This window comes from Zeugodacus cucurbitae, chromosome 4 (assembly GCF_028554725.1).
Source record: "Zeugodacus cucurbitae isolate PBARC_wt_2022May chromosome 4, idZeuCucr1.2, whole genome shotgun sequence".
Classification (NCBI taxonomy): Eukaryota; Metazoa; Arthropoda; class Insecta; order Diptera; family Tephritidae; genus Zeugodacus; species Zeugodacus cucurbitae.
Genome location: NC_071669.1, coordinates 72,921,099 through 72,940,344, shown reverse-complemented (window position 1 = coordinate 72,940,344; position 19,246 = coordinate 72,921,099). Strand labels below are relative to the sequence as shown.

Genomic DNA, 19,246 nt, shown 5'->3' with positions numbered 1-19,246 from the left:
GCAACACTGATCAGTTGTTTGGTGGAACTTATGTCCTAGATGCCGCAAATTATGGAAAAACTTAATAGAAAGCAACAAATAATTTCAAAGATATATAATACGCTCAGTAAATTTTAATTTGCGCTGACACCTACCATTTTGGGTTCACAAAGATACATTACAAGCCCCGACTTGCTTTAATGCAACGTCTCCAGATATATGTATATATATATATGAGAAATGAATCCCGCTTTTGGTTAAATTGAAATTAAAATACTTTATAGCATTGCAGCAGCCACGATTTTCTGGCAGCCCACACGAGCTTTGCGGATTATTCCGCTGCTTTGCCAGAGGTGACGCGACGGCCTCACTCTCAAAGAACTACGCTGCTTGTCACCCTGTTGCAAAATTTCAAATGAGAATTACAAAAGCAAACAATTTTAATTCTGCTGAATTTAGTAATGGCCATAATGCTGGCTTAGGTGTTTGCTGCTGTACTAAAGGGTAGCTCATGAGATTACGTGGACTGTGCGGTACTAGATTTTGTACTTGAAATTTGAAATGTAATAGGATTAAATGTGTACGCGGGTGGACTGAGTAAAACAAAATGGTTATGCGTGTGGGTAATCGTGGCGAAGGTGTGAAACGCTCTGTTTTAAAGACATTAAAGAGAAACAGATTTCCAGGAATTTCAGACTATTTTCACTACAGCAAATCATAATTAACAAATAAATCACAGTGGCGGCTGGCTACTCAGCTGTTTGTGTTGAGACGTCGGCTACCTACATAATGCAAATTTTGAACTACTGTTGCTTTAAAATTAACACTAGTAGTTATACGAATACACAATGACGAATAATACCTCAGAATATTACTAAGAAAGTAAATTTATGTAAAATATACCCTTTGTTTTTTAAATCTGTTTTGTCAATTGAATTTGGGGATCACAAAATTCAAAGTAAATAGGGGAAGGTATTTAAATACAGTGAGTTTTCTGACAGAACGGGTATTAAGTTAACCTAAACGGTGGAAAGTGTGCCTTTTATAAGACTAAATATTTAAGCAGATGATAAGCAAGATATTCTCCACGTTTGGGTAAGAAATGAGTATATTTTTTATTTTCAAATGTATTCCCCACGAGAGCACATTTTTTTTTTATAAAATCAAGTTTTAACCTGAAGTTTGCTTTCATTTCAAAACAGAAACCAGCAATTATAAAATTAATGTAACCACTTATGAATAGTATATGTAACACTAACATACGCAAAGCATCCTGAACAACCCATCTCAAACAAAAAAAATTAATTATTGCTAGTCCTCGAAGCATATTAAATTACATAAAAAAAAAATAAAAACAAAGTGTGTTTCGGAAACCCTACACCAGTTCTAACTATGATTTAGTCGCACTCAGTTCGCTTGCCAACTACTAAAACACCTCCATACATTGCAACAATGATAAACAACAACAACATGGCGAACATTCCATGGAAGTTGTTGTTGGGTTTTAACGTAATTTATGGCTTTTGAGGTGAGCGAGCACAGCGCCAAACTGTAATTTCTTTCACATTGTGAAATTATGTAAATGAGAGACAAGCGGCAAAGTAAATTTCATAATAAATGCCTACAAAATGCCAACACAGAACCCAACCACACACACACACATTCGGGTATACTAAGGGCAAATAGACTTCCTCACAGTGTGCCAACATTAAACTATTATTCATAGTTTTACTTTCGATTTCTGTGGTGGCTGCGATGCATGCCAGAAATGTGTGTGGGTGTGTTTCGAAGTCAGGCGCTTAAACAAGCGAAATGTAAAAACAAACTTGGCGAGTAGAAGAGTCACACAGGACCTGCTTGCCTACAGCTCTTTCAACGCAGCACCAAAGATGAGGAATTTGCTGAACTACCAAAGGAACAAGGAAACTCAATGGCATCGCAAGCGGTGAAGTGTATTTCTCTGTGACCGTCGAGAGTAGAAGACACCATGGATTTTAGAAGAAAGCACTAGATGAAGAACCTAAGATGATGAGGAAGGAGTATTTAAGAGGGAAATCAAATGTTAAGGTAAAGAACCACAGGAAGCAATGTTACTAATGGAGGTCAGAAGGCTGGCTACCTAAGCACTAATAGACTATAAGAAACTTCGCTAAGCTAAAAAATATATACATGAAAATATTCTCCCAACTTCTCATACCAGAGCCCACTTACGTTTGTGCTCTTACCTCAGCGCTGGATATTTCCTTTAAGAAGTACTTCCAAGACCAAGACCTTTCTTGGCTTTTATCTTCATATTAAATCGATGTAAGTAGGTAGGTAGGAGTGCTGCCCTGTTTTAGTTCGGGATCAATTAGCACTATCTGTGCCATTTTGATGCACTAGTCGTTGACCTTTTATTTTATTTTTATTTGCTATCTTCTTTAAGCTTCTCGTTCAAACCACTTTGTGGTTTCGATGAAGCTACTTATATCCATTATGCTTTTTGTAGACATCCATTCGAGGTTTGATTCTTGATGGATTCCCAGTGTTCTGTGACGGATCTGCGATAGGGCTGGGCATTCACAGAGGAAGTGGAAAATGGAAATGGGAAATTCCCTGTTAGTTCGCAGCTTCGGCATATGTTATTGTAGGGCATACCCATTTTCGACGCATGTTCTCCAAATGGCCAGTGCCCTGTAATGGTAGCAGTTAGTCTGAAAATATTGTTTCTTGACTTATTTAATAAGTCGTTGGTTCTCTTCATGTCATATTTTGGCCATATCTGTTTGGTTATTTTGCATTTTGTTGTATTTTCCCATCTGTTATTTGCTAATTGTTGAAATTCTAAATTAAGCTCTCTTCTGATCGAGCCTAGCGGACTTGGTATTAATTCGGCCTCCGATTCGTTCAGACAAGCCCCTGTCTTTGCCAGCTCGTCTGCTTTTTCGTTGCCGAAAATGTTCCTGTGGACGGGAACCCATACCAAATCTAGGATGAGCTTGTCTTCTAGCGACTTCAGCGCCTTCTTGCAATTTAGGACAATTATTGAATTAGTCACGGGTGACGACAATGCCAGGAGAGCCGCTTGGCTATCCGTATATATTGTTGCTTTATGTATCCGCTCATAGTTTTGCAATAGAGCTTCACAGGCCTTTTCAATGCCTAGTATTTCCGCTTGGAAGATACTAGCCGAGTTTGGTAAACGGATAGAGAGAGAAATGTCTAGATCATCGGAAAATACTCCCGTGCCTACACCGCAGTCCATTTTGGACCCGTCGGTATATACTGAGATGGTATCTTCCTCCTCTATTCTTCCCCTTCTCCATTCTCGTCTAGAGGGTATCCTCACCTGGAAGTTACTATTGAAATCCAGCTTTGGGAGAATATAGTCTGATTTATAGACTTGTGCCTAATCGATGTAAGTGTGTCTGTATATATATTTATTTCAAAGTCGGGACACTAATTTTCCAGTTTAATGAGTTGTGATCCGATTGAAATGCTTGTTTTTTGTGTACCCGTTCGTCCACATATTGAATGTCACGTGTGTGCTAACTGCCCACGTGAGCAAACATAGAAAACAACAACAAACAAGACGAACTGACAGACTAATTACAACAGCGACTAAACATGAATTGCAGGGTTCATTTGCAGAGCATTCCGGGAGTCATGAAGGGAACAGGAACGAGGCAAACTCACCTTGAACTTTGGGTGTACTTGCGCGAGAATGATTATCATACGACCGGCTTCCTTTCAATATGCGCAAAAATGTAGAGGACAACACCTTGAATGGAGACAGCAAATAGTTTGCTTAAATCGTTGGCTATTTCAGTGCGGAACAAGTTTGACAAATTGTTCAAGTTGGAGGGACAGAGGTGATGGTGAGGGAGAGCCGGAGAGAGCTAAGTTGATTGACAAACTATTTAGAGGATTGTAGATAAATGCTTTTATTTCATTCGGTGGCAATGGCCATCCATACGCTGAAACTATTCGCTATTCGAGCGAGTTCAAAGTCACAGCAGCGCTTTAATTCGCTTTCCTGGCGGCTTTTAAATTAAAATGTGTCTCGACCCAACAGATTTTCTCATTAAAATGATCGATACACTCAATATACAAACAAAGGCGCTGGCTCTCAACCGAGCATAATAAAAGCAACAAACCATTAACCCTATTTGAACACAGAGACACCCAACTCAACGACCATTACAATGTCCGGGGAGGAAAAAAAGTAATTTGATTTATATTATTAATTTTAAGAGCCTAAACGCTTGGACATTTTGAGCTGCTTGAAATTCCGTCCGCCACGAGCATCTTAAAATACACTCAACCATCCTGGGTTCGTCGACATAATTTACCGCTAACACCTGCCCGCTCATCGCACTTGAAGGATAACGGCACATCCGAAATGCACAAGACGGTGGTGCGCAAGCAACAGATGAAGAAGCAAACTCCAAAAACAAAACAAAAAATAAATAACAGTAAAAAAATGCCGCCAGCAGTAACACCTACTTCGGGATCTAAATACCCGAATTATAGGGAAAACACACAAAAAAAGAGTACGCAATTCCTAAATCAGCAAATGTCCTCGGCACACACACAAACATGTCTGCTGCATATGAATGTATGAATGTGTGTGTGTGTGTTGGCAGTTGGAAATCACGTCCCAACAACTGTGCTTGTGTGTGTGTGTGTGTTACGGGTTTTTGTGGTGAAACAGGCGTCGGGCATTAAGTACCTTCATCAAATTCGTGCGAATCTTTCGTTTGACGTCATTTAAGCGACATTAAGAATTTAGGCGAATGACAACAGAAATGTGTCAAAATATGACTTGGTTAAATTGTTTGTTGTGGCAATTAAATGGGTGGCGAGCGCCCTAAGTAAGTAAGTACTGCTGTAAGTATGCTGATAAGTAAACTATTTTATTATGTGTAACGAAGCTTACGAAAAAGGGTGTTAAGTGACTTACGAGAACAGCGAAAACTGTGTGGGCAGCAATTACATGCTCACTACACTGTTAAAGATGTACGTGTATAAATATATATAGAAAAAAATAATATTTTTACCCTTGGCAATAAACTAATTTAGTGCTAATTTATAAAACAGATTTTTTATTTTTCTCATTTATGGTTCCAAGAGGGAAAAAAAATTTTTTTTTTTCGAAAATTTCTGCGCATATTGTACACCCAGTATGAGCTTTTTCGCGAGCTTTATGTTACGACTCAGCTTTTTAAGCACACTTTAACAGACGCCAACAGCGCGATAACATAACATAACCTCGCTTACAGCGAGCTTTTATGTTCAAACTGCTAACCTCAAAACACTTTCAAACACTTAATTGGCATGTCAAAACTTACCAGCAACTAATACCGTTCAATTTATTGTGGCACTTACCTGTAAAGAAGAAAAGGTAAATTGATTAGAAACTTTTGGTAAACTGAGTTTATATGAATGTAAGTAAATAGGTACTGATATATGGTTAAGAAATAACGGTATAAATCATTTTCGACAACACTCAAATTTATATTTTTGCAAATTGAAAATATGGAAGAATAAAAGCTTTTCAGACCCTTAAAGCTATATATCAGTATATTATAATATGAGTTCTGCCAATCTGACCACCTAGTGTCTGGAATTGACATTCAACCAGTAAGTAACCTTTCGAAAATCAAGCGTGATCATAATACAAACAAGATATGCCACATTTCGCTTCACTACCAGACTGCCAGCTTCTAGATAGCGGATTGAATAAAATATGTATGTATGTGATTGGCGTTGAACCGTTTAGCCGGTTATAGCCGAATCGATGAGAGCGCGCTACTCCTCTCTTTCCTTCGCAGTTCGGCGCCAATTGGAGATCCCAAGTGTAACCAGGTCGCTCTCCACCTGGTCCCTCCAACGGAGTGGAGGCCTTCCCTTTCCTCGGCTTCCTCCGGCGGGTACTGCATCGAACACTTCCAGAGCTGGAGTGTTTTCGTCCATTCGGACAACATGACCTAGCCAGCGTAGCCGCTGTCTTTTTATTCGCTGAACTATGTCAATGTCGTTCTCATCGTTCCACGGTCTGCGGTATTCGCCGTTGCCAATGTTCTGAGGACCATAAATCTTGCGCGAAATTTTCCTCTCGAAAACTCCTAGTGTCGTCTCATCTGATGTTGACATCGTCCAAGCTTTCGGCACCATAAAGCAGGACGGGAATGATAAGCGACTTGTAGAGTTTGATTTTGGTTCGCCGAGAGAGGACTTTACTTTTCAATTGCCTACTCAGTCCAAAGTAGCACCTGTTGGCAAGAGTGATTCTGCGCGGGATTTCGAGGCTGATATTGTTATTGTTGTTAATGCTGGTTCCCAGGTATACGAAATTATCTACGACTTCGAAGTTATGACTGTCAACAGTGACGTGGGAGCCAAGACGCGAATGCGCCGACTGTTTGCTTGATGACAGGAGATATTTCGTCTTGTCCTCGTTCACCTCCTGATCCATTCGCTTCGCCTCCTTATCCATGCGGGAAAAAGCAGAACAAACGGCGCGGTTGTTGCTTCCGATGATATCAATATCATCGGCGTACGCCAGCAGCTGTACACTCTTATAGAAGATTGTTCCAGCATCAAGTTAGAGAAATCGCACGATAGTGAGTCACCTTGTCTGAAACCTCGTTTGGTATCGAACGGCTCGGAGAGGTCCTTCCCAATCAGGATGGAGCTTTTGGTGTTGCTCAGCGTCAAAAAATATACATGAAGACAAAAATTAGGTCCACTGCTTTGATTTCTCCAATTTATCAAACATTAACCTCATTAACCATTATTTGCTTTCATGAGAGTTTTTGAGGTCTTGTAGTCATCTAAATATAAATTTCTTGAACGGCTTCCTTTAAGAATTTTTGCGTATTTTTTTTTTTTTGAAAGATTTAAGTTTTCAAGTTTAAACTCAGTCAGTTATTGCAGAGCTTAATTGATGAACAGTCATATACAATTATGTTTTATTGCATCTAAAACGTATGTACAATCGAGCATTCGCTTGAAAATAGTGCTTTGTGAAAATGAAGTGCGAAGAATATAGCATTTGCCAGCTAATAACTGAATAATTCACACAAAAAGTTTCTCAATTTCACAGTGCTGAGAAAATTGTTTACGCTTAATTCTTAATTGTTTACCGTTTACTTGGATTTTGCCGCTATCTTATCTCAATGTGAATTACAATAACAACAACAAGAATAATCACAGTGTTATTGAAAAGAATTCTATTGACTTTGTGTAAATTTCAAAGTCAGTGCCTAAGCCGTTTAGCGGCTTCGTGGGGCCATCTAATATACGACGGCAGCTTGTGTAGGTGGATCCACATGCGGTGGAGTGCCGCATCCGGTCCCCTATCAAGACACACACGCGCTCATGCTCCCCCACTGCCGTCACTAGGCAATTAAATGCGCACAGACAAGCTAAAGCCTCAGCTAGCTGCTTTATGTTTACCAAGCGTGTAGGTGTGGAGCTAGTTTCACCACTGTAGAAGTGGGTACACGCAGCCGCCTTCCCCTACCCCTCTGTGTGTTTCACCCGTATTTATTCAATTCCGCTTTTATTTTTCTTCACGCTGAGATTCACAAGTGCGTTTTGGCAGTAAACAGCCAAGGTTAACAGCAAAAGCAACAGACGCTGAGTGTCAGTTGTGTGCAACGCAGGTAGTGTTTATAACTTATTCCCCTCCGCCGTAGTTTAATATACTACAAGGGAACATTGAATGTGGCAGCATATGTATGAGTGTGTGTGTGTGTGTGTGTGCGTTGCACTTGAGATGCTCACTCAGCCACTCAGCCAGTCACCAACTTATATTTTTATATATGTACATCTGCATCCCTCGTGCCTTACTTCTTTTCTGTTTTTGCTATTGCTATTGCTGTTGTTGTTTTATTACTGACGTCGCAATTGTCGACTGCGGCCGCCTTATCGATTTTTGCTAACTTTGTTTGCAGTTTATTTTTAAAATTTTCGCAAATTTACTTGCTCACTCGCTTTGCATGCTGCGTGCGTGCATATTTGTATTAGTGTTTTGTGCTGATTCGGCACCCTTTAGCACACGGCGTATGAGTGACATTTTGCCTGTGAACCGAAAAAGTGTTTATAGGGCTGCTATTTTTAAGATTTTCGTTACTGCACGTGGTTTAATTTTATTTTAAGCTTTGCTAAATTAGCGTCCCTTTGTACTAGGAAGTAGTTAACAGCCTTATTGAGTTGGAAGAAAGAACGTAAATGTTCTATAAAATAGAAAATATTTAGGAAATGTATGGAACAGCTGTTTATATTGTGATGCGATAAAGGTAATTAAAATTAAGAAATTTTTATTACTGCCATTTTTATTTAGTCCTCAATCTCTGCTTTCATTGGTATTAAAACTTCATTATCAGTTACGTATACGCCATGGCCATTTAAAATCACTCATACGACCCGGCGTCCTAAGAAAATTTATTTTCTTTTATCGATTACGATTACATTTATTTTATGTTTTTTTTTTTACTAGTATATAAAATTATGTATGATGATATACTCGTGTTCACTGTACTCATACATATATACACGAACACATACAATTATGTGGGTCCCCAGCAGCGACCAACTATAAATTGCAATCAACAAGTGCAAATTTATGGCACCCCTGAGCACGCAATCGAAAACATCACAGTGGGAAATGGAAAAAAGGACATGAAATTAGCTAATATATACATATGAATATACAGTCATCGTGTCACTAGAATACGTACTAGCATTTGTATCTACATCTCTAGAAAGTAAACCCCATACTTGATTTATTGACATTAAATAATGTGAAAGCATATGTATATCTTAAAGATAATAAAGATATTTTCTTTAATAAAATAAGTTCAATCAATAGATCATCATCGTTCCGAACATGACTTATATTTAATAAATTCAATAAAAAATATCATAAGGAATATATCATTCGCTATTGCTCCCCAAGCCATACTTATATGTCATAATAACGGCACACTATGCATTGGGTAAACCCTAAAAAGCCGTTTATGTGCAACAAAAGTCATGCTTTGAGTTCAACGAACAATAAAGGGCAAGCACAATGAATGTCGAGCGAATTCTATGAAAACTGCAATATTTAAACCACAAATATGGTCATACACAAACAAACACAGCATTTTTACAACTTAATTTTTTTTTAATTATACAATATTTTGCTTTAAACACGGTTGCGTGTGTATTTTTTATTATGCACACATATAAGTCATACACACCATAAATGACCGCAGCGCCTGTGCTCGCTCATATTTATTTATTAAATTATAGTGTTTTTGTAATTTATATGTAATGCATATGTATATGAAATGAGTACATGCAACTGGTAAACAACCGTAATGTTGCTGCACTGCGCCTGAGTTGATTGGCATGAATATGCAACACCTCCCAACTGCCGGTCGGTCGTGCGTTCGACTGGTCTACAATGATAATGACAAATTGACAGTTAGTGCCGTTAGACGGCTTTGCAATTGCGTGTTGAACTCTGCGTGTTTTGTTGTCCACATGGAATATGGAAAATTTCGAATTAATTATTAAAAAAAAATAATATTAATAAAAAAAATTTTATTAAAAAATAATAATAATAATAAAAAATTTTAAATTAAAAAAATAATAATAAAAAATTTAAAATATTAAAAAATAAAATTAAGTTAAACAAAAAAAAAAATAATAAATAAAAAATAAAATAAAATAATAAATATAAACCAAAATTAATTAAATGCATAATTTTGCATAAAAATTAATGAATTTTTAATTTAAAATTAAAATTATTAAATTTAAATTTTTTTTCACTGAACAAACTATTTTACTTAACTAGGAAATCCGAAACATGAACTCTCCTATATAAATTTGTAAATATCTAATTGTGTGCAAGCAATTTCGATAGCATCAATTGTTGTTGTTGTAGCTGTTGCTTGCTCCAGCGCTTACACAGCCAGACATTGTCGGCGGCGATCTGAGGGGCTTGATTGTTGCTATAGTCATTGTTGTTGCTGTCATTCTCAGCACTGCATTGCTTGAAGTAGTTCATTTTAGTTTAGTGGTGATTACACTTTTCATACTTATCAGCAAAAACAACAACAACAACAACAACAACAACCACAACTGCAATGTTGCAGCAAAGTAGTATCTCTTGTTATAAAATAGTTGTTGTTGCAGTGTGTGCATCATTGTAATGGTAGCAAATTGTTGTTGTTGTGACGCTGTCAACGCAATTAAGATTAACGAGCCGACACTCGAAGAACAACAACAACCACAACAACAGCCAACAACGTAACGAAAATGAACAGCAAAGAAAGGGGGTCGGTTGAAAATGCACACGAGCCTGATTTATATAGATGGATTTTAGCATGCTCTGTAGGAATCATGGAATACGACAATTTTTAAACAATAATTACACCTTTTTTTTTGAAATTTTAAGAAAAAATAAATTGTAATAATATGTATAATGAGGTGTATTATATTCATTGCTATAGAAAAAGGCTAATACTAAGTAATTGCTGCTGACAGTAGATAGTCCACCAAAGACAAAAACATCAGCACCATTTTCAAAACTATTTAACCATCCATCCGAAGACATTTTCAGTCCGATGCCCGATGCTCCATTTTCATTTTCTTCTATAGTACCCCTGATCTATTAATGTAAAAACTATTTTTTCTATTTTTAGGATACCATTCCCAACCTTGCCTATTTAATTGCCTGTAGGGTAGCTAGCTTGCGGTGCATGCTGCCGATGCACGTTCATGTGTAATAAATATAAGGTTGGGGAGATAAATTGCGCTTGCGAAGTGAAGATGATGATTAAAATATGAATACATGCGAATGGAGAAGAAGAAATGGCAAACAAGAAAGACATGCAAAAGACGAGAGGCAAACCGTTGAGAATGCAAGTGCAAGGCGGACAACCAAAAATAATATAGAGAGATTAAATAGTGACGAAATTCGGGGATATAAAGCAAATATGCTAGAGTAACCGAAAATAATGCACTTGAGAGCACACATACACAAGCATAACCAACCATATACGCGAGTTTACAACCGATTTGTTAAGAGAATTTGTATCCGTAGATTCCAGCTTCATTTTCCAACTTCATATCTGCAGAGACTGCAAAAATCAAGAAAACTGCTTTGACAAATTGTAATAGATGAGCATGAGAGCCCATCAAAGGGCACTGAGCAGAGGGCACAGCATACACAAGCGAGCGACAGCGAGAAGAGCGACGCGCCATCATGTTTTGCGGACATTACCCGGCATTTTGCTTTGCGCTCTCAGCAGAAGGAATAAAAACAAAACACGAAAGCGTGAAAAGAAATAACAAAACAAAGACGCACAATGAAATTATGGCAACTTTGCGCGCTCACCGCGTCTGCGCCATAGCTGTGACGTCGCTTGGGAAAAGCAACAAAACGCGATAATAACAACAACAACGGCGGCGCAAACAAATCACATGCAGAGTGAAATGCGAAATAAATTCACATGCCGACGATGCCGTGACGTTGAGGCCAGTGATGTATGCGTTGACGCCACACCAACAACAACAGCAACACAAACACAAACAAAGGCAAATATAGATGCACTTACACCCTTGTACCACCGAGTTGGAGGGAAATATGTAATGAAATGCACTTGTCTGCATGTACCGCTATTTGAGTGTAGGGATCTGGGTGTGTGTGTGTGTGTTGGTGAAGTCAACATTCTAATGCACTTAACGTCCTCTCTCCCTTTCTGCATGTAAATAAAAATGTGAAAGGTCGTCAATTTCGGAGGAGTTATCTCGATGATGTGTCGAAGAATTAATTTTGTTTGCCGAATTTAGTGAATATTAAAATTAATATTTTGAAGAACATTGAAGAAGATCTCAGAAGACTCAACCTTAATAGAACTTGTGTGCAAGGTACGGTTCATAAGAAAAGAAAAATTTCACAAAGCGCATATAAGAGCTACCTAATTTTAACAAGCCGCTCTCCATTATTAAAAAAAGACAACAATATTCATATACGTAAGCTATATGTAGACAAACTATATAAGTTACTGTCTGCAAAACTACGTTTTCAAACTCCCGGTCTACCAAATTGTATTCATGCAACCCCTTTGTCGTCTGCGGCTAACTCATATGTAAATTCTAACCCTAATTTCTCGACATAAACCATAAAAATAACTGTAAAAACGAAATCCCTTCCACAAGCAATGGGCGCGCCTTAAAATATGCAGGAATTCTACTAACGTGAGATTGAAGGTGGAAACCAACTTAAAAAGCACACAAGCTTTGCACTATGAGGACTATCAGCGTTTAAGATTTTGGTATAAATTAGAGAGCGGAAGCGGCGGAATGGTATAAAAGAATTGCATGAAAAATCTATAATTTGCAAGCAGTAAACACAACAAACGCCTACTTGGCTGCACGGCCACAACAAAACTTCAAACGCTGCATGTGAAGACACGCAAACATAACACGGAAACGCCAGGCGCAAAGGACGCGCCGTGTTTACTGGCGACCTGCGCGCAAAATTAGGCAAATGGACGGTGGATGGTAGAGGACAACAGAGTACGGCGTGTGAATGTGAATTGGGGTGCTGGTAGCATGCAGCGCTAGGTGTGTCCTTGTTGTTGTTGCTAGCGGAGCAGCAATCACATGTCAGGCGCCCGTAAGTAGGCAACATAATAGTTCTAACACGTTTTCCACACTTTTTTCGACGCGCTTTTGTTATTGTACTCCGTATTTTTGTTTTATATTAACATTTTCATTTGCATACAGGCAACTAGTAAATGCATTAATGACGCATTTTCTCACATCCACCAATTAGTGTGTTTGTATGTGCTGTTTGTCCTTTTGCATTAAGTTGCCTTTTATTGGGCGAATGATGGTGGCATAATTACTTAAAAAGCATGAAATGCGAGTGAAAATGTAAAGAAATGTGGAAAATTTGTTTGCTGGTAACAATGGAACTCAAAGGATATGTTATGAAAAATGTGGTTACGTATACGCAGTGGAACACCCAGCAGGTTTGGAGCGGTTCTGAAAACACTTTCGTAATTGCGTTTTCGAAGTTAAATAGTCGTCTTCGAATATGCTCCATTGAGTACTAATTACTTATAACTGTAATCATAAGTAATATAAGCTAATGAAATGAGATGACCTATGACCTCTAACCTTAAATTGTAATATATTCAATGTTTTCAAGAAGGTAAAGAGTCTTCAAATTGTAAAGAACTAATGATTTTCTATCGCGATGTTTTGCCAAGCCCAAATGTGGTTCTTCTGACTACTGACTTTCTCTGAAAACACTCGCTAGGGTACAAGTCTGCATACAAATAAATTACAAACAGAAACGACGCTGTGACGCTTTTGTGATACAATTTAAAACTTGCATGTGTAACTACAATCAACGGATATGCATTGTCCTAACAACCACAAGGACACCCACACTCTCATATTTATGTGCGAATTTTTACAAATACAATTTTATTTATTTGCGCACATTTAATAGTAAAAAACGCTTTTCATGAAATGCATGAATGAACAGCTGCTACTGCTATTGTCGTTGTTGCTGTTGTCACTCGACAAATTCTGCGTGGGAATTATGTGTGCGAATTTCAACAGATGCACAACTAAATGATGGCCAACATATGTCTGTACGGGTATTTTAAGACTTCACAGCTCATTTGTTTTGCCAAATGCACCGCAGCTGGTGACTGGAAATTTATGCATCAAAATAATTACTTAGCGGAAACGCAGGGAAGAATGCACAAAAAACAAATGGAAAAGTGGCTTTTCATTTTTTTCGAATAAAGAAACTGAATGTAAGGAGTGAACTTAAAGACTTAAACGATTCTTGGATAGCTGTCTAATATATATATTTGTTTATACTCTCGCAACAAAAGTTACTAAGAGAGAATTATAGTTTTGTTCACATAAGGATTGTTTGTAAGTCATAAAACTAAACGAGTTAGATATAGGGTTATATATTTCAAAATGATCAGGGTGACGAGACGAGTTAAAATCCGAATGTCTGTCTGTCCGTCCGTTGCCTTCGAAAATGGGCAAAATCGGACCATTGCCACGCACGCAAAATGGCGAAAACCGAAACCTTATAAAGTGTCATAACTAAGCCATAAATAAAGTTATGAAAGAAAATTTGGAATAAAGGATCGCAATAGGAAGGGGCATATGTGGATGTAATTTTTCTGGAGAAGTGGGCGTGGCCCCGCCCCCAAATCGGTTATTTGTATATATCTCGCAAACCAATGAAGCTATATAAACCAAACTTTCTGCAGTCGGTTCTCTTACATAACCCACCACACACCAGGAAAATAGTTGAAATCGGATAATAACCACGCCCACCTCCCATACAACGGTTAGGTTGAAAATTATTAAAAGTGAGTTAACTCACTAACGAAAAACGTCAGAAACACTAAATTTCACATAAGAAATGGCAGATGAAAGCTGCACTCAGATTTTTTTACAAAATGGAAAATGGGCTTGGCGTCGCCCACTTATGGGTCAAAAACCATATCTCAGGAACTACTCGACAGATTGACACGTGTGGAAAATGGATGAAATCGGTTCACAACCACGACAACTTCCCAAATAACCCAATTTTGAATTCCATCTAATTCCTTCACTTTATAATATATACATAAGGAACCAATAAAGATAGCGAAATAAAACGTTACACAAATACTGTATATGATCTGTGGCATCTCTTGTGAAAAAATTTTCAAAAAAGGCTATAACTTTGCAAGGCCCCAGATATCGAATATATTGAACTTAAACGCCTAAGGGTAAATTTCAACGGACAATATGGGTAAATCTCAGATAATTTAATGTAATTCATAGGAAATTGTTTTCTTCTAATAGTCTGTCTCTGTTCCCAAAATTATTAAAATCGGGTCATAACATATCCTATCTCCTACATATTTAATTACATACAGGTTTTTTTCAAAAATACGGTGGGCTTTATTCCGCATATATTTATTGGTTAATATGTGAGATATCTTAGAAAAATTAAGTGAGCGTATAGCCTTGGATATAGTGTACCTTGCTGGTGAAAATGAATGAAATCGGTTCAGGAATTACCTCAGCCCTCATATACTATATATGGCGATTTTCGTTATTCTATTGAACTTTATGCCGAATATATGGGTCGAATTGTGTTATCTTAATAAAATTTCTTCAATAAATTGCGAGACTATAAAATGTTCGGTTGCACCCGAACTTAGCCTTTTCTTATTTTTACATAATAATTATTTATTTATTTTTTTACATAAAAATATAGTTGAAATGTAATTGATAATTGTAGCAATTGGAACTGTATGTACCTTTGAATCCTTTACCTTTGAAACAAGCACACCCCATGATGTATCCCATCATCAGCGTGACTTGTTCTAAACGCAGCTGCGAGCACCGACGATAAATATCCACTAGACGGAATGCCAAGCGGAATGCTGCTAATTACACACTTGAAGCCTTCGTAGCTGAGCTGCCTGCGCCGGCGTCGCACTGAACTGATGAGCAGCGCAGTGGATACAAGTGTGTAAGTGAGTGTGTGTGTTTAAGCGGAGTTGTGGAATTTTCGCTTTTTGCTTAACGCTTTTGTAAATATCTAAATTTTTATTTATTTAAAGTTCGTTTGCAATTTTTATTTTAGTTTCGAGTTTCAAAAAGTGATTTTAAAAATATTTTTTTTATTTAGAGTTTAAACTTGAGAAGAGTAGATTTTTAAAGAGTTTTAATTCACTTTTTGCTTTTTAATTATTTGATATAAATTTATATTATTTAAGTGTGATTATGCTTTGTATATGTTATTTGTTGCTAATATTTTGCTTTGTAAAAAATTATTTGTTTTATTGTAATACAATAAAGTTATTAACTTATTAATTATCAAATATTATCACAATATCAATATTTATATGCTAAACGCGTGGAATAAGTAGTAGAAAAACCTCTATTTATTTACATATACTTTGCTTATTTATTTATTTATTTACACAATGGCGTGTTTGCTGATACTTTTGACACTTGTGATTTGTATAAAATACTTTTGTGATAAGAATCTTTGATAAAAATGTTTACATGTTACGCACTTTCTTCATTTCACTTCATACATATGTCTCGAGTAAGTAAATTGTCAATACAATTCTGTGTTATTCGTTTGAGTTTGGGAAACCAATCTGCAAGTTTCAAAAGCTTTAATTAATTTGAAATGCGAAAAATTGGCAGAATATGGTGTGCTTTTAAGAGGCAATTTGTGGTGGAGTTCTTTTTGTTTAATTTTTGTCTTCATCTTCATTTCAGAAAAAACGTTAACTTCGGCTGTACCGAAGCTAATATACCCTTCACATGTGCATTTCTTTTAGTAACTACGTATTTAAGCAAATCTAAAGACGTAAGAAAAAGTAAGTAAAAAAAAAGAAAACATTTTACTAATTCTTTTTAGCCGGGTTTTTTGCAGAAACATTAAGGTTATATAGTTAACCGATCTGAACAATTTCTTCGGAGATTAGATTATTACCTTTAACACTAATCCATGTCAAATTTCGTGAAGATACCACGTCAAATGCGAAAATTTTCCATACAAGCCCTTGATTCCGATCGTTCAGTTTGTATGGCAGCTATATGCTATAATGAACCGATCTGAACAATTTTTTCGGAGATTAAATTATTTCTATGAGCAATAACTCACACCAAATCTCGTGACGTTATGTAGAAAAATGCGGAAATTTTCCATACAAGCCTTTGATACCGATCGTTCAGTTTTTATGGCAGCTATATGATATAGTGGTCCGATATCGGCAGTTCCGACAAATGGGCAACTTCTTGAAGAGAAAATAACATCTGCAAAATTTCAAAACGATACCTTAAAAACTGAAGGACTAGGTAGTATATATACAGACAGACAGATAGACAGAGGGGCATGACTAAATCGACTCAGTTCAACATACTGATCATTTATATATATACTTTATAGAGCCTCCGACGCTTCCTTCTGGGTGTTACAAACTTCGTGACAAACTTAATATACCCTGTTCAGGGTATAAAAATAGTGATAAAAAAATGTTAAATTAGTTTTAAAAAAATTTAATTAATTTTTTTTTGATAATTTTTTCTCATAATTTTTATTTTATCTAAATTCGAAATTCGAATAAATTTTAGTAAGAATTTCTATATAAAAATAAAAAATTAAATATAAAAATTTAAATTTGAAATTTAACATTTCTTCAATAAATAAATCTTACAAGCTCCTCAGTTTAAAGCATTTGCTATTTTTTGTACAAAGAAACACAGTCATAAATTCATATATTTTTTGTATAATCCAAGGCATGCATTCCAATCGCTTTCCGCCATAATCTTAACACAACAAATTAAAATTCATCAACGCAACGCCGCGGAAGTCGCTGCAAATAAGGAAGTTGTGAGAGAAATGTGTTTGAGCAATGCAAACTTTCAGTCTCGGTCTCAGTCACAGTCTGTCTCGTGTTGGATGCTATAAAAGGCAATGCACGGCATAATCGAGTGCCCGCATATGGTCAGGCCTGTCAGCTAAGGTGTCGTCCATGTGTGTGTGTGTGTGTGTGTGTGAGCTAGGAGGTCTATGATAATATTTATGCATATCTATATGTACAGTTATTTACGTAGGCGCATAAAATGTCTGTCATTCAGGCAAGAAAAGCTTCACGCAAACCGCTTGATTGTATACACGTCTGCTGTCGTTGTTGTTTTTGTTTTAATAACCGAGTAATTATTTAATTTATGCCTGTCACTCTCACTTAAATATTGGCTTACGGCAAATATATATCGACGCAATCAGCACACAGAGAAACTCTGCGAATTTATACATATAATTCCTGTTACAGAGGCGTTATTTGATTACGGGCGCTTGAGAGATGGAGAAAACGAAAATTGTATAAAAGAAAATAAGCAAGTTTGTCTTACTAGTTTGTCTAGGTTCATTTCTTCCACCACTAACTCGAGTTTATTAGCCACTTCCCATTGTTTCATGGAAGTAATCTCAGCGTTTCTTAAACTCAGTATTTTGTTCGGAAGCAGTTTCAAAGACAAAAAGTCTGTTTAAAGAGAGGCGGATACTTCATTTCGTTTTATTCTTTATTTGGAATATCGGCATTAGTGCGCACAACACAATTAAATGAAATCCCAACTCACTCCCATAAACCCTGTAGGAAAACGCGCACACACCGCTAATTAGCATGTTCGAAAATTGATCATGTTCTCCCTCCTGACGTACACACACACACACCCACGTGTAATTATATATGCAGGCGTTTAATCGCTGTTTGTTTACTTTGGCGTTGATTCAAGAAATTTTCCTCTCAACGACGTGTTCTTGGCTATTTATAAAGCAATTCTCAAGAATTCCGTTCAGTTTCATTGATGACAATAAACGAACAGCAGAAATTAAAGAGGAAAACACACAATAGCAAACAAATTGAGCGTAAAAGAAAACGAAAAAAGTGGAAAACAAATATGAAAACAATCTAAACAAATCGAAATGAAACACACACACACACACACTCATATATATATTCTTTTTCATTCATAAAAATCGTGTAATGCTTGAAAGTTTACAACTGAAAAACTATGAGTATGAGCATTTCATAAACAAAATTGTGCGAACGAGGTGACTGACGTACACACACACACAAACACACACAGCCATATACAGAGAAATGTACGACTGCATGGCAAACAAGTGTTGTGTAGGCCGAGTTAGTGCGTGCATTGCCGTTATTTCCGGTTTTTGTTGTTGTTGCTGCTATTTTTATAGCTGTTCGCACTTGTTCTGCCACAAATGGGCACATGAATAATGGAGACACGGAATGACAATGTCAATGCCTCTAATGGCAAGCAATTTAACAAATGCACAAACACACAGACACACACACACACAGTTAGAGACAGAGACACGCCGCTCGCCAAAGTGTTCGTGTGCCATAGAGGCATGAACAATTTATAAATTTGTTTTGTTTAAAGATTCATGTGTGACCCAGATATTTGTGACGCTCAGCAACAAGTCGACAAGTTGCTAGCGATGCGTGAAAACTCACACAAACACACACAGTAAAATACGCATATATGTATGTGTGCATGTGCGCACATTTTAGAATTTGTAGATCGTATTAGGAGGTTGTAGTGGCGAACAAGCAAAATTGCCAAACTTTGCAACACATTCATTTTCACTCAGCTACTCAGTAGCATATGGCAAATGAATGTGTTTGAGCTTTAATCCAAACTTCCG

At 37.0% G+C, this 19,246-nt stretch overlaps 1 protein-coding gene and 1 long non-coding RNA gene across 16 annotated transcripts in view; both read right to left on the bottom strand.

Annotated features, from left to right (window-relative positions):
* Positions 1 to 15,954, bottom strand: part of LOC128921548 (uncharacterized) — a 57,886-nt gene extending 41,932 nt beyond the window's left edge. Inside the window, exon 1 of the long non-coding RNA XR_008470986.1 lies at positions 15,312 to 15,954. This is a non-coding gene — a long non-coding RNA (uncharacterized LOC128921548). The remainder of the gene's footprint in view (positions 1 to 15,311) is intronic.
* Positions 1 to 19,246, bottom strand: part of LOC105211651 (phosphatase and actin regulator 4B) — a 216,855-nt gene that overhangs the window by 83,263 nt on the left and 114,346 nt on the right. The window lies entirely within an intron of this gene.